This window comes from Ochotona princeps, chromosome 7 (genome assembly GCF_030435755.1).
Source record: "Ochotona princeps isolate mOchPri1 chromosome 7, mOchPri1.hap1, whole genome shotgun sequence".
NCBI lineage: Eukaryota > Metazoa > Chordata > Mammalia > Lagomorpha > Ochotonidae > Ochotona > Ochotona princeps.
The window spans coordinates 1,464,695-1,471,226 of NC_080838.1; the positions used below are offsets into that span (position 1 = coordinate 1,464,695).

At 36.9% G+C, this 6,532-nt stretch overlaps 1 pseudogene; it reads right to left on the minus strand.

The window, feature by feature from the left end:
• Positions 1 to 3,654: 3,654 nt before the first annotated feature.
• Positions 3,655 to 3,829, minus strand: LOC131480740 (ATP synthase membrane subunit K, mitochondrial-like; annotated as a pseudogene).
• Positions 3,830 to 6,532: the final 2,703 nt, after the last annotated feature.

The window sequence follows — 6,532 nt, forward strand, 5'->3', positions numbered from 1 at the left end:
CAGTGCTGATGTGTAGGTTTTTTTTTTAATTTATTTATTAATTACATTGTATTATGTGACACGGTTTTATAGGTACTGGGATTCTCCCCACCCCTCCCAAAACCCTCCCATCATGGTGGATTCTCTCACCTTGTTGCATAACCACAGCTCAAGTTCAGTTGAGATTCCTTCATTGCAAGCAAATACCAAACATAGAGTTCAGCATCTTATTGTCCAGTTAATTTCAACGGCTTCTTAGGGAGACCTTCTCTGGTCTGAAGGTAGAGCCAGCAGAGTATCATCCCAATCAATTAAAAGCTCCAACATGCCATCAGCAACAATTAATAATGTTATGGAATTAATTGACATAGTATTGAGTACCCAATATGTTAAAAATAAATGCGAGTTCTTAACCACATTCTGTGACTACTTCATTGACATTTCAATTTTAGTTTATATACAACGGGTTCTATACATCTTAAAATAGCTATAGGTTATTGTTCAGCTGTCTTGTGTCTATTTTCATTATAATATTTAGCCTTTTATAGCATTGAATTCAATCACAAAAAGGACATAGTGTGAGGATCTGGTGGCTTTCAGTTCCTGGGTATTTGGGGCTGAAATCATTAGACTTGCATCTACACTTGGGGTTGGAATTTTTCCTCCAGTATAGCTTCCTGCCTCCTTAAAAAAGCAATCATCCATGTTATTACTTTTTGCTCCATTTCCATGGGCCTGCATCTGTCAATGTGACTCTATCCAGTGTCACCTCATGCAGCTTCTGGCTCAGGAGGTAATCACTATGATAATCTGTGTCCTCTGCTGTGAATTGGCAGCTGACTCACTCTCTTTGACATAGCATAAAGGACCTTCTCATCTATGATTGAGCACAGGACTGGGAGAATCCTCTCACACTGACAAGCAGTAAGAGAGAATCAGTTCAGGGAGAGGCAGCAACACAGAATCATAGACTTTGGGCTCTCCCTCCTATAAACTCTGAGTAAATCAGATAGTGTTAGCATCAACTACTGCTATCTAAAAGGGGAGCTGGCAAACAATCTGTGTCATACCTTTTTCTCCCTTTGTGGGATCCATTCCTCCCACCATTTTCATTTCACTGTGGATGCTCATAAGTCCCCAGGCTGCTTGCAAACTAAAGAGCATCCCTGTGTTCTTGATAAAGTCTAGATCTGGAACTTTTAGACTTTCTTTTATATTATTTCACTTCTATTTTTGTCCCACTCCCACCAAAAAGGAGCAATGAATGAAACTCACAACACATTGACTCAAAAAAAAAAAAAAAAGAATTGTATCAAGTACATTGTGAGGAGTCAGACTGGGTATTAGGCAGTTAGGGTGTTCTGGGTCCGCGAATCAATTTTCTCAAATATAAAATTGTATTTTCTCCACTATGTCTAAATTCACTAGAGCACATTTCTCCCAAGAGACAAGTGCATAATGAACATATCAAGAACATGCTTCCTCCAAGAAATAAGAATGAAATTAACATATCAGTTCCCCATCTAAAGTGCCCACCCAATTCCATCTCTGTGTAGTGTCAGACTGGTCTCTTTATCATTAGAATGAGACCGAGGAAGTTAACTGGTAACACCTTTTTGGGCCTTTTGTCCCAAAGCCATGTATCATGGAAACCATGAATTTTTCTTTGTTTTTAGAGAAACTCCTTTGAAGCAAAATTTTAAACGATGCCAACAGCCCCTGTGCACAGGTCTCCTTTCTTGAAGCCCCTTCCCGTTCCAAGGATGGGAGCATATTTTCTCCTTTCTTCTAACAAATCTTGCTTGAAAACTAAACTGTCTTCAAGAAAATGATTTTTTCCTTGGAGACAAGAATTGAGGTTGCTGCTGTATTTTGTGTCAAAAAGTCCTACAATAGTATGAGATTTAGAAAAAAAGAAAAAAGAAACTTCACTTTTAACAAAAGGCAATACAAAGCAAGGTGATTTTTCTTCATGGATATATCAATAGGAATTTATTTATTCTCACAATATGCCCAAGATTAAGTCTTTCCAGCTTTCCTGATCAGCTTTTTCTGTTGGTTCAGAAGTGTGGCAGGTTTAGAGGTTAAGAAAGAGTACCTGTTTTCTGTTCAGTTTGGAGAGCTTCAGGAAACTATAAGGGAAGTCCATGAGCATGTAAAAAGATTGTTGGGAGAATGAGGAATGTAGAGTGTTAGTGGGAAATGAGCACAGGACAGCCCTCACAGGGAAGCATGGTGAAACAAAAATCAAAAAGCAAACCAAGTGTGACCAGAGAGCTACAAAGAAGGAAAGAGAACCTGAAGGCGAAGATCAGAAGAAAGGGGAAAATTAGAACAGATAGAGACCACTAAGGAAAGCTTAGAACAGACAGGAAACAGTCAACTTGGACTCCCATATACCTTACTAGGAAGGACAGAAAAATTAGTTACTCCTCATTAAGGTACTAAAGATTTCTCTGCACACTCCTCCTAAAACTATTCTGCTTCTCAATTGTTAACATATGGTATGTTTGAGTTATAAGCTTGTTTGAACTAACCTAAAGTTCATGAAGTTCAGTAGGAATCACACTTGAATACTATAAGCTGCTAAATATAACAATGAAAATAGACACAGACAGCTGAATGGTACCCTATAACTATTATAAGGCGTATAGCAGCCGGTTGTATGAAAACTACAATTGAAATGTCAGTGAAGTAGTCACAGGATGCGGTTAAGGACTTGCATTTTCTAACATTTTGGTCACTCAATACCATGTCAATTAACTTCATGATGTTGTAAATTGTTGTTGAAGTTGTGTAGTGCCTTTTCATTGGAGGGGATGATATTCTAGCAGCTCTACTTTCAGACCAGGGATAGTCTCCCAATGAAACTGTTAAATTTATCTGGACAATAAGATGCTGGACTCTCTACGTGGCCCATACCACAATGAAGCAATCATCACTGGATACAAACTGTACTACTGTAACAATATGGAGCAAATCAATTCGGGGAGAGGGCTTTTTGGAGGGACTGGGGGAACCCCAGAGCCTATGAAACTATGTCATAAAACAAAATTAAAAATTTTTTAAAAGGAAGAAAATAGAAAATTTGCAGTGCCTGAAGGAATTCTGAGTATGTCTGACAGTATACACTTGCTGACAAAGAGGTAAGAAACAGGCTATTGGACTCACATTGGTAAGACTGTAATACCATAAAGTTTCTTTGAAGGTTACTTTGTCACAACTCTCTAAAAACCTCTTTAAATCCAAATGTCCTTTGATGGGATTCAACTGTAGAAATTATCTTGCATATATTTGGTCCTATAGAAACACCAGGTTTTTATAATATTATTATGGGAATAAAAAACAGAAACAATCAATCTGTGTCAATAGGAGATTGTTAAAATACATGAAGACAAATTTATATAATACTATGTATGCAGTGATTGAAATACGTTCTAGTGGCAAAGTGGAAAATAAAAAATGTTGGACAAAGTAATAGAATTATATATCTACTAAGATACTTCAGAAAGTTCCTAGAAAATTAAATTTAAAATGAGTTTATTTGGGCCAATGCCATGGTACAGATTTTGTTTTTCCAGGTTCATAATTTAATGTACAAATTGAATTACCACAGTTGAGTTGAATTAGCTTCTCCAGGCATGAGGGCTGATGGGGAAACAATTTGTAATCGAGTTATGTTGCTTTCACAGCTGGAATTTTTAGACCTTAAGCTGAAGTACATAACCAGCAAAGCAATGCCTCCATATGCGGCTAGTACACAATTCATTCTGCCTGTGAGCATGTAAGAGTTGAAATATGTTTTGATTTCAGTGAATTGGAATTGGGCATCAGGTTCTGGACCTGACATGATATCAATCTTCTCAGAGCTACCAACTCCTCAACTGACATCCTTCAAGGCCCACCGACAGTGAACTGGCCCCAGCCGGAAGCAATGGTACAGATTGAGCTTTTATCTGTCATGCTCGTGTCAAATGTGGGTACTGGTTCCAGTCCTAGCTTTTCCACTGCCAATCCAGCTCTTTGTTTATGGACTAGAAAAGCAGCAGAGGATGGCCCAAATCCTTGGGTCCCAGCAAAAACATTGGAAACTTAGAAGAAGTTTCTGGCTGTAGATCTTTCCCTTTGTAGAAATCTGTCATTCAAAAAAAAAAATCTTTTAAACAATGAAGTTATTTTAATACAAAAATCAAAATTCATTGAATCCTTTTTGTGTAATATGCCTTATAGACAAGCTTTTTAAAAGTCCCTAGCATGAATTTCACGGTTTTTTAAAAATAATTTATATATTTTATATTATTATCTTTATGCTACAGTTCCACATGTACAGGGATTCCTCTCACCACCCTTCCATAGTTTCTGCCAGTTCCCCCTGTATTATAACAATAATACAGTCCTTCAGCTACAACCTTAAGTCCTACATTCTGCTATTTCAATATAGTGTAGCACTGTAATTATAGACAATTGTACATAGTCTAGTATGCTACTGTAAAGTTACATGTATCAAGTTTTCATTGGGATTCCTCCTTTTATAAAGGAACAGACATGTATACTGCAATATATCTTCACTTCGGATATGCTAGTCTCCATCATATAGCTCACCTATAAAAATGTTTTTACATTTATTCACTAATGTATTTTGTGAATTTTAAAGAAAAACACTAATCTTTTAAGTCCATTCTCATAGTGTTTTAAAGTAGCTGTATGTGTATGTGTGCATATGGAATTCTTGAAAAGGCCTGTAAGAAACTGTTAGAGACCTTGTTCTGGGAAACATAACAGAAAAAGAAGTAAGCAGTGTGGAGATTTATTCATTGTGGAGATTTGCCCCTGAAAACCCAGATTACAATGCCTGAGGACTCTGAATCTTAACTCTTTAAGGCAGTCTGAGAATGCTGCAGGGAGCAGACTCCCTACTGAGATTGCAGATAAACCTTGGGCTGGTTAACATGTCTGGGGAGGTGTGAGGCATCTTCATAGTCTCCCTGTTCCTTCAGTGATTGTGGTCTAAACATATCTGAGCACAAACACAATTCTGTTGGATTCTATTTCTAGTTAAATCTGCTTGTTTACCAGTGTGGGCTCCTGTAATTCATGTTTACTTATCCAGCTGTTTGGAGCCTTGTGATTGTTTCCCCTAATCCCTTGTAACCTATTGGTGAAGTAGTTTGCTTACCACTGTTCCATTAACATGTAACTTTTACAAACCTGCTTGACTGAAAAAAATTGGTATAAGACCTGAAAAATTCAATAAAGTGTGCATTCATTCATCACACCTGTGTACCCTGTAGCCCAAAGTTCCTCTCGGCGTGGATGTCACACTTTAAGTTCTAGTCCCCACTAGAGAAAGAGGTACTTTTATGCTCTCCTGCAGAATTTTATAGTAGGTTAAACCTTTCCCTTTGATAGACAGGCATGCTATATGGTGGACAGATCAAATCCAATGTGCTCCACTACTAATTCATCTCCCGGTTAATGCATGTGGGAAAACAGAGGAAGATGTACCAAGTGTTTGCATCCTGAACTCATTTGGGCCCCTGGGATGGATCTCCTCATGTCTGGCTTAAGATTGGGTTCAGACAGGCTCAGCTAGGTGTGAACCAGTAGATAGAGGATTTCTCTCTCCTCACTTTGTAGCTCTGACATACAAATGAAAATATTTTTAACCGATGTAAGCTTTTTAAAAGGCTACAGAACAGAGAGAAAGGGAAAGAAAGAAATTTGCTGGTTCAATTTCCAGATGGTTCATCCAGAGCTTCATCATGGTTTCCCACAAAAGTTAATCAGCATCTTAACTAGTAGGGCAAAGCTTCATTCCTCATTTTTTAGTTGAAAAATAATTTATGTCTTTACATCACTCAAATATTTACGAGTACCTAATTATTAAAAAATGAAAAACAACCTGAAATCACAAAGTGATTTTTAGACTCATTTTAGACACAAAGGTTTAAGTTCAAGAGACAAAACTATAACTAGGGGAAACATGTACGGGAAAAACTAGCTCATTAAACTGCTACTAGCAAAGCCAAACAAGCTTGTACATCAATTACGATCACATAATAAAGCATAAATTTGCATTCACATTACCCTGCCAACTTAAGAAGTGCACTTTCTGCAATAAAAACATAACTTTAGGATTGAAAATATGCCCAACTATAAGACTATGTGAAAAAAATTCTTATTGTATGCATGTATGTAACAGTAGATTAATAAAAACACAGTAACTTCACATTCTAGAATAAAATCAAATGCAAATAAATTCTCATAAGATTTATATTAAATGATCTTTATTTAAAAGTTGCAAGATGGTTCATTGTGAGCAAAAAAGACACATAAGTAAGAGCCATTACTAAGAAAGAAAACTTGAGAGACTGTAAGATTATATTGGCTGAGTGATTAAAACAATTTTGATTTCCGTCTTGGCTTGTGATGTTCCAGAGCTGGTTAAAGATTCAGTACTGATTAAAATTTATTTGCTTGTAGAGTATGAGTGTGAAAAAATCCAGAAAAAAAAGAGATGAACGACGATAATCCCTTAATGAAAATATTCTGC